This window comes from Salmo salar, chromosome 20 (assembly GCF_965601325.2).
Source record: "Salmo salar chromosome 20, fSalSal1, whole genome shotgun sequence".
Taxonomy (NCBI): Eukaryota; Metazoa; Chordata; class Actinopteri; order Salmoniformes; family Salmonidae; genus Salmo; species Salmo salar.
The window spans coordinates 29510071-29520042 of NC_138310.1; the positions used below are offsets into that span (position 1 = coordinate 29510071).

Consider the following 9972-nt stretch of genomic DNA (forward strand, 5'->3'; position numbering starts at 1 on the left):
AGAGAGAGAGAGAGAGAGAGAGAGAGAGAGAGAGAGCGAGAGAGAGAGAGAGAGAGAGAGAGAGAGAGAGAGAGGGGGACAGAAAGAAAGAAAGAGAGAGAGGGAGAGGGAGAAATGAGCTGTCAGGATGGTCTATGCATGCATATAAGGGGGAGCTAGAGGCAGGATATTTCACAAAGCTCTACATAAACATGAAAGGGTGTGTGTGTGTGTGTGTGTGTGTGTGTGTGTGTGTGTGTGTGTGTGTGTGTGTGTGTGTGTGTGTGTGTGTGTGTGTGTGTGTGTGTGTGTGTGTGTGTGTGTGTGTGTGTGTGTGTTCACTGGTGCATATATCACACAGGTTTCCATTCTGAAAGAGACATGTCTCGAGGATCCCTGCCAAATATTTAGAAAGAGTGAGTATAAAAAAGCCTGATAGCTGTGACTGGCACCAACTGTTTTATGTAATGAATAGACTAAAGCAGTATAACATACATAGATGTATGAAAACAATTATGATCATCAATTGTAGCCTTCAACATAGCCATTTTTGTATAAAACAGTCATTACAAAATATACATTCATCAAATAATTTGCCATATTACAAGTACATGCTTTTCTCAATTTGACAAACGGACATAACATATCGACCAACCTGTCGTTGCTCTTTGTTTTGAAGGTTAGATTATAATCACACCGATTTAAGATTCTTCAGGTTTACAGTAATCAACAGATGGCGCTGTTGTTCAGAAATCATAACTCTCAACACGTAGATTCTTTCACCCGGAAATACGTACGGACCTTTAACAAAGCCGGAAGTTGGATAAATTACAGTTTGAAATCATGGAGCTTGGCGTAAAGTCCAGAGAAAAAATATATGAAAGACTCGATTCTCTGGGAGAGGGATAGGTAATGAGAAACATGATAATATTGCCATTATTGGGTTTTTCGTATGAGCCGCTTTGTTAAGGTTAGCGCTGTATAGATGAAGAGAAAAGCTTGATTACAAGTTAGCACAATGAATGGGCTAGCCGGTTGCTGCAAAGGCAACACCTTCAAAATGAGAGTAATTCATTATCTAGCAACGCTAAGGTTAGCTCGGTTTGTTGACAAGTTAGCTAGCTGCATGTATCTGCTTGTCACTTTTAAAGTTGGTGCTAGTGTTTCTCTCTGTTTTACTTACCAACGAATATGGTTGTTCTTCCTGCCTTCCCAGTTTGCCACAGTGTACAAGACAATACCAACGACACGATAGTTGCCATCAAGAAGGTAAGAGCACTCTCTAAAATCTGTGTGGAATGTTTCAAAGTAATTGCCAGGAGCAGCTGTTTTTCCTTTAAGGTTTTTGTGTAGGCCTAACACCTGCCCAGAATGGGTAAAACCTGGGAAGTATAACCACAGAACATTGAGCCAGATGTTTCACTGGACGTATGCACCTGAAGCATCCGGTTGGCATTTCTACTCACCATGGTTATGAGAGGAAGCCCAGTGGCGGCAGTGGGAGGAGATGGATTTTGGCCGACATTTAGCAAATTTTGTCATTGAAACATTTGATCGCAGTACAGTTTTCTGTTTCCAAAACTAGAATCTGTTATGACCAGAGTGGACTAAAGTTTGTAGACTATTTTTTGCCAAAGTCCCTGTATTCCCACGGCTGCGTAGCCTCACAAAGTTCCAACATCAAGTTTGTTGACGACGTGACACTAGTAGGCCTGATTACAAACAACAACAAGAGGTAGGCACTCTGACGGTGTGGTGCCAGGAAAAACAACCTTTCCCTCAACGTCAGTGAAACAAAGGAGCTGATTTTGGACTTAAGGAGGAACCAGGCTGGGCACACCCTCATCAGTAGAGACGGCGGTTCCTCAGTGTACACATCTCAGAGGAGCTGAAATGGTCAAACTACATGGACACCGTGGTGAAGAAGGTGCAAGAGCGGCCTGGCCCTGAAGGCCCTCCGTGTTCTACAGGAGCACCATCAAGAGCATACTGTCGGGCTGCATCACAGCCTGGTATGGCAACTCCACCACCGCTGACTGCAAGGCTCTACAGAGGGTGGCGCGATCAGCTGAACCCATCATTGGGTGCACACTGCCTGCCCTCCAGGACACCTACAACACGAGGTGTTGCAGGAAGGCCAAGAAGATCATCAAAGACCTCAACTACCCGAGACACAGCATGTTCTTCCCACGTCCATCACTCAGACTCGGGTAGTATAGGAGCATCATGGCAAAAACTACTTCTACCCCCAGATCATCACACTGCTGAATAGCCACCATTGGGCAGCTACCCCCCCCCCCCCCCTCCCCCTTCCCCCAGTTGTAAATATGTATATATTATTATTATTGTTTCATACACTTCTCTTTTGGACCTGCACTGTTAGAGCTCAGAGTTTAAGAATTTCACTGTACCCTGCAATTACATCTGCGACCCTGTGCATATGACTAATAAACTAATCTATCTAAAAATGTCATTGTTGGGGAGGAGTGCAAGGGCGAACACACTTCACTGAGTAGGCGTTCCCTAACGGAAATATGCAAATACATGCTAGAATGCTCCAATAGGATCTAGCTAGGTTGTGCTTGGCTCTGCCCACCTCCTTGCTTGTTCTGCTCACTATGATTAATTTGCTCCCATTGGAAACGATAGTCTTGTCAATCTTGGGTTTGTTATAACAATCTTTGGTATAACCTTGCGGGGAGAACAGGACACTAAGACACTCTGAACAAAATATGCAACTAAGCTATAACCATGGTTACACCATGCCATTAATGAAACTGTTGTTGATTTAATGTCCACACTATGTTGGTTTGATGTGATCATAATGTTAGCTGTACACTATTAATAGTGTGTGCTGATTCTCCTGACAGATCAACGTTGGACACAGCAGAGGCTACAGATGGTGAGTGTCTGTGCATCCCAATACAGGAGCCTCAGAATGGTTTAGGTTAAAACTATGTATGGGAGTGGTATCCCAGTCACAGATTAAGACTAGTCCTGGACTAAAAAACAAGCTCAGTGGAGAATTTCCATTGAAAAGGCTTAATCTTTGTCTGGGAAACCACCCCATGAAATTTGATTCTGTATATTTGTCTCATGTTTGTTGATCATGTGTCTCTCAGGCATCAACAACAGCCCTACGAGAGATTAAACTACTGTAGGAGTTAAGTCACCCAAACATTATCGGGGTAAGAATCTAACTAAACTCCTACTGTTTAAATGGAAACTGTCAGAAGTATTATTCCTGCTTTCCTGGTTGACCTTTGCATCAGTTTCATCAGTTGCATTAATGATAATTTACAGCTCATTTGGATATTATTCCTAACCAAAGCATCCTTTATGAACTATACTAATTATCTTGCTCACCATCATCTTTACTGTGAAACTATGTCATGTTCTCAAAGAAAGCACAATATCATATATGTCCCTACACTTAAATCAATGTGTGTCCATCATGTGTCTTTCTCAGCTCCTTGATGTTTTTGGGCATGAATTCAACATCAGCTTGGTGTTTGACTTCATGGAGACAGACCTGGAGGTAAAACTGTGCTGTAGGTTTTGTCCATATGGGCCAGTTTCCCGGACCCAGATTTAACCTACTCCTGGACTAAAAAAAGCTTACTCAATGGAGAAACTCCACCGAATGGCTTTTTACTCCAAGACTAGGATTAATCTCTGTCCAGGAAACTGGCCCCAGTAAATGCTGATGTTCACGGCTTTAGTCTAAAAGTGACCTTGGCCACTAGAGGGATACTCCAGCCAGTGCTTGGGATTCATGGGTTAATTCAAAGTATGAAGGTTCTGTTGGATATGCGAGAGGGTCACTTTATAGACTAGTAATCTGTTCATTCTGATAGCTCTCTGTGATGTTCTCCTTGAGGCACAGATATGGGTTCAGTCATACCGAACATCAAAGACTGGCTGATGCCCAGAGAGAACCAGAGAGAGGGAGCAGCCTGAGAGCTATGGTATTAGTTTGCTTCTATCTCTCTCTTAGGGGTTCTGTAGGGCCAGCTCTGGTCCTGGGGGATCTGTCTGTCTGCGTCTCTGCCTCTCTCTGTCCCTCGCTCTCTCTGCCCATCCCTATTTCTCTCTCCTTGTCTCTGTCTCTCCCGTTTGCTCTGGATTTATGAGTCTGTGTCTGCCGGATGGCTCCAGATGAGTGCCCAGTTTCACTGCCAATACATCAAACTCAGTTAGAGAGTAGGAAAACAGACCCCCTTAGAGCCATAATTAAGGAGTGATAGCTGCTCTTAAATAATCAATACCACCCTCTCCGTAGCTCTCAGGATGATGTAATGACAATTATCCAATCATAGACAGACAGATAAATAGCTCATAGCTCACAGACACAGAAGACTGAAATATGAGGAGGATTTGATAGCTTGTGTCTACATAGAGATGTTGTGCTGAAATTCTCTTGTGCTTTCCTGAGAGGCAATTTGTTGTCTGTGGACCTTCAGCCTTGGAGTTAAGAAAAGGTAGACTATTGAGAGACTGGCTGACACCCCTGGTCTAACTCTCTCTCCTGTGTTCTAGGTGATGATTAAAGATACCAGTCTGGTGCTGACTCCAGCCAACTCTACTGGGCCTGGAGTACATGCACCACCACTGGGTTCTCCACAGGGAAGTTGAAGCCCAGGCCTCAAAGCACTGTCATACAATACACACCTTCTCATAGGTGCCTGTGTGAGGTAAAGTTAGGCGTGATGGACTCGTCTCCACTTCAGAAATTAGATTTGTAATTGTATTTTATGCAAATTAATAAATGTATGTTTGTTATAAATCAATTACAGTTGAAGTCTGAAGTTCACATACACTTAGGTTGGAGTCATTAAACTCGTTTTTCAACCACTCCACAAATGTCTTGTTAAAAAACTATAGTTTTGACAAATCGGTTAGGACATCTACTTTGTGCATGACACAAGTCAATTTTCCAACAATTGTTTAGAGCGCTTATTTCACTTATAATTCACTGAATCACAATTATAGTGGGTCAGAAGTTTACATACACTAAGTTGACTGTGCCTTTAAACAGCTTGGAAGATTCCAGAAAATGATGTCATGGCTTTAGAAGCTTCTGATAGGCAAATGTACATAATTTGAGTCAATTGGAGGTGTACCTGTGGATGTATTTCAAGGCCTACTTTCAAACTCAGTGCCTCTTTGCTTGACATCATGGGAAAATCAAAAGAAATCAGCCAACACCTCAGAAAAGAATTGTAGACCTCCACAAGTCTGGTTCATCCTTGGGAGCAATTTCCAAATGCCTGAAGGTACCACGTTCATCTGTACAAACCATAGTACGCAAGTATAAACACCATGGGACCATACAGCCGTCATACCGCTCAGGAAGGAGACGCGTTCTGTCTCCTAGAGATGAACGTACTTTGGTGTGGAAAGTGCAAATCAATCCCAGAACAGCAGCAAAGGACCTTGTGAAGATGCTGGAGGAAACCGGTACAAAAGTATTTATATCCACAGTAAAATGAGTCCTATATCGACATAACCGAAAGGCCGCTCAGCAAAGAAGAAGCCACTGCTCAAAAACCGCCATTAAAAAAAGCCAGACTACGGTTTGCAACTGCACATGGGGACAAAGATTGTACTTTTTGGAGAAATGTCCTCTGGTCTGATGAAACAAAATAGAACTGTTTGGCCATAATGACAATCTTTATGTTTGGAGGAAATAGGGGGAGGCTTGCAGGCTGAAGAACACCATCCCAACCGTGAATCACGGGGGTGGCAGCATCATGTTGTGGGGGTGCTTTGCTGCAGGATGGACTGGTGCACTTCACAAAATAGATGGCATCATGAGGGAGGAAAATTATGTGGATATATTGAAGCAACATCTCAAGACATCAGTCAGGAAGTTAAAGCTTGGTCGCAAATGAACAATGACCCCAAGCATACTTCCAAAGTTGTGGCAAAATGGCTTAAGGACAACAAAGTCAAGCTATTGGAGTGGCAATCACAAAGCCCTGACCTCAATCCTATAGAACATTTGTGAGCAGAACTGAAAAAGCATGTGCGAGCAAGGAGGCCTACAAACCTGACTCGGTTACACCAGCTCTGTCAGGAGGAACGGGACAAAATTCACCCAACTTATTGTGGGAAGCTTGTGGAAGGCTACCCGAAACGTTTTGCCCAAGTTAAACAATTTAAAGTCAATGCTACCAAATACTAATTGAGTGTATATAAACTTCTGACCCACTGGGAATGTGATGAAAGAAATAAAAGCTGAAATAAATCATTCTCGCTACTATTATTCTGACATTTCACATTCATAAAATAAAGTGGTGGGAATTTTTACTTGGATTAAATGTCAGGAATTGTGAAAAAGTGAGTTTAAATATATTTGGCTGAGGTGTATGTAAACTTCCGACTTCAACTGTATATTTCTCCATAGTAAACACTGTGTGTACGATCTGAAGCCCAATAACCTGCTGCTGGATGAGAATGGGCTGCTGAAGCTGTCTGATTTTGGTTTGACTAAAACTCTCGACAGCCCTACAGTCTACACTCACCAGGTAGTCACCTGTAGGTGTCACTCTCAAACTCCATTTCAAAGTCTTTATTGTCCATTTATTTATATACATTTTTTAAATAGCATTTAATGTTTCACTCACTGTGTTTGATACAATGTTTGCTCTCTCTCTCAGGTGGTGTCGTTCTCCAGAGTTGTTCGGTGCCAGGATGTATGGAGTGGGCGTCGACATGTGGGCCGTGGGCTGGGTCCTTGCGGAGCTTCTACAGGTACACACACTCCATAAGCTCAGTCCAATTTAAACATTGAGATGAGACAAAACAAGTTTGTCTGTAGAATGGCACAGAAACTAAGCAGCTCAATTTAACTTTGTTCTGAAATTGTCTTGTCTCTGTGATTTAAAAAGAAATCTAGACTGAACATCAAGGTTCAGACTACTGTGTTGTTAGACACACACCTTTCTATATACATAATTCTGCATCCCAAATGGCAAGCTATTCCCTGTATAGTGTACTACTTTTGACCAGGGCACATAGGACTCTGGTCAAAAGTTGTACGATATGTAGGGAATGTGTTTGCCATTTGAGACTCCACCCATGTTCACTACATGTCTGTGGTGTAACAGCCTCTGTCTCTCTCCAGTTACCATTCCTAGCAGCAGACTCCTGGCCCGTGAGTGTCTGTCTTTTCTGAGTCTGCATGTGTGGTTCATTTAAGACTAAGCAACGCCTTGAAAATATCTGGATTTAAATAATGCCTTCATGTCTGTCTGTCTCTGTCTCTCTCTCTCTCGGGGATGAGTAGTTGTTTAAATAGTTTTCTGGTACTCTGGAACATATCTTCAGTGCTGCAGGAGACAACCTTTTAGAAGGACTACAGGGTCTATTCACCTTCAACCCCTCCACACGCCTTACAGCTACACAGGTATGCTGTGTGCTATGGCACTTAGTATCTTTCACAAGTTACTTTGTTTCTCAATTGGTTGTATAACCTGTTTTTATGGACTGTAATGTGATACACAGTTCAGCACACAAACACAGGGGGTCCCTGGGTCCTGTGTGGGAGGGTGATCTGGCATACAGACATACAGCTGCTGTGTGGCTTTGTCAGCCTGTCCCCCCTGCTGTTCAGTTCTGTGTCAGAACTACCTCAGGCTATAGGAACCCCTGAGCCCCCCTCGACCTCCCTTCTCTTTGGCTTTTCTCTGGAAGAGTCTTAAATGGCACCCTATTCCCTATTTAGTGCACTACTTTTGACCAGTGCTTAAAGCAGTGCACTAAATAAGGAGGCATTTGGGATGAAGTCAGTCTGTTTATTCAGTGCTGTTTCTCCCAGCTCTACCCCCCCCCCCCCCCCTCCTCCCATCTCCTCTCAACAGCCTCTGAGGGTGAGGTACTTCACTAACAGCCCCAGCTGCCCCAGCACAACTCCTCATCCGAGCCTCTTAAAGAGAGTCAAGAGGAAACGCGATGGTCTGGAGACATGGAATGAACAACACACAGACACACACGCACGCCTCAGCATTGGAATCAATAGCACAGACATCATTATTCCATCATACACCAGAGCTAGAAGTTTAAATACCTCATTGACATGTTTGTGTTTGACCATGATATTATTAACAACATGGTAAATATTATTCTGCTTGCTTATTTAAACTGATGGTTTGGCTTGTACAAAGGATTCAATGACTGGTTTCCAATTTTGGATTTGCCAGAAAGGGCCTCCCATACCTAGAATGCATACATATTTTTGTACTGTGACCATGTTATCAGAAGTAACCTCGTCAATTAAACACAAATATTCTCACACACTGTCAGAGTAACATGGTCTACTCGCATAGAACTGAAATCCCATTAGAATCAGAGCCCAGTAATTAAAAGGATGTAGGCGGTACAAAATAGCGCAATAGCAACCCAGGACTAACACACACACACACACACACACACAGGTGAAGGGATGGTGGCGGTACGTTTAACTGCAACAAAAACCGAGTGTTACTGGGAGGTTCAACGTGTGGTTTGGGAACTATTTAGGTCGACTGGGTTGTATATTATAATACTCTGAGCTAGAGTTGAAAAGAGGCTCTGGGTGTTGAAATGTAAATGTAGTTGTTAGCAGGTGGTGAGTGTATACGTTCATTACAGCAATGGTTGTTTTTCCTTTTCAGGCACCATAAAGAAGAAATTGATACTCTGATAGGGATATAGAGGGCATTTGCTTCAATGGAGAAACATGACTAGTCTTGCTGTTAAACTTCCAGTGTGGTTCATTGGACTAGGTAGCTAGAAGTTGCCCCTAAACAGTGGTCCATGGTTAGGTTTTTTTAAATCCTCTTAATGGTTAAGTTTAGTGTTGAATAATGTTATTCTAGACCTGTGGTTAGTGGCAACTTCTAACTCCAGTGTGGCGCGTGTGGTCCAGTGGAAAAGACCTCCAGTGTGGCGCGTGTGGTCCAGTGGAAAAGACCTCCAGTGTGGTCTAACGGTGGTTCTGCTAGAGCACAACTATTTAGGTGACGAAAGAAGAAAAAAACAGCAACAATGTATTTTGGTCATGATTCATTGCATACATTTAGATATACTGTATTTTGGTCATGATTCATTGCATACATTTAGATGTACTGTATTTTGGTCATGATTCATTGCATACATTTAGATGTACTGTATTTTGGTCATGATTCATTGCATACATTTAGATGTACTGTATTTTGGTCATGATTCATTGCATACATTTAGATGTACTGTATTTTGGTCATGATTCATTGCATACATTTAGATGTACTATATTTTTGTATGTTATTTCTTTTTGATGAATGTGATAAATAATTCTGAGATTGTGGTTGTTCATTTGGTTGACACTTCTGAATTAGCTGACTCTTAGCTGACTCACCTTAGAATAAAGTATCTAATCAATTATACAAAAACAAATTATGAATGCAATTAATTAAGTGGAGAAATGTTAGTAAAAAAGAAATAAAAATACCTACTCCCATTCTGGTGTCAGGTGGAATTCACCCCACATGGAGGGCCTCTGCCCTTAGTGCTCTGAATAAATACATATGCCTCCCACCCACTACATCAGCAGAGATTAGTCTTACTATGTGTGTGCCAGTCTGTTTGCACAGATTTGGACAGTGGGAAATGTTGTTTTGCATGGTTTGCTGCTCCAGGTGGGTGGAGATTATACTTCAGGACCAATTATTTAACTAGGCAAATCAGTTAAGAACAAATTCTTATTTACAATGACTGCCTACACAGGCCAAACCCGGACGACGCTGGGCCAATTGTACACCGCCCTATGGGACTCCCAATCGCGGCCGGTTGTGATACAGCCTGGATTCGAGCCAGGGTGTCTGTAGTGACGCCTCAAGCGCTGAGATGCAATGCCTTAGACCGCTGCGCCCCTCTGGAGCCCTTAAATGAACAAACCCCGCCCACCTGGGGCACCGGGCCATGCGAAACTAACTTGCCTAGTGTGTGTGGGAAAGAGACATGCTGCCTCCA

At 42.8% G+C, this 9972-nt stretch overlaps 1 long non-coding RNA gene across 6 annotated transcripts; it reads left to right on the plus strand.

Annotated features, from left to right (window-relative positions):
- Positions 1 to 786: 786 nt before the first annotated feature.
- Positions 787 to 9460, plus strand: LOC106580397 (uncharacterized). Of its 6 annotated transcripts, XR_001322886.3 has the most exons (10): positions 787 to 888; positions 1196 to 1248; positions 2850 to 2881; positions 3102 to 3167; positions 3449 to 3517; positions 4519 to 4673; positions 6389 to 6509; positions 6642 to 6735; positions 7109 to 7138; positions 7271 to 9460. It is a non-coding gene; the product is annotated as an uncharacterized LOC106580397 (long non-coding RNA). The 6 variants fall into 6 exon arrangements; XR_001322880.3 differs by adding an exon at positions 3860 to 3947 and having other exon boundaries at positions 6642 to 9460; XR_001322883.3 differs by having other exon boundaries at positions 6642 to 7138.
- Positions 9461 to 9972: the final 512 nt, after the last annotated feature.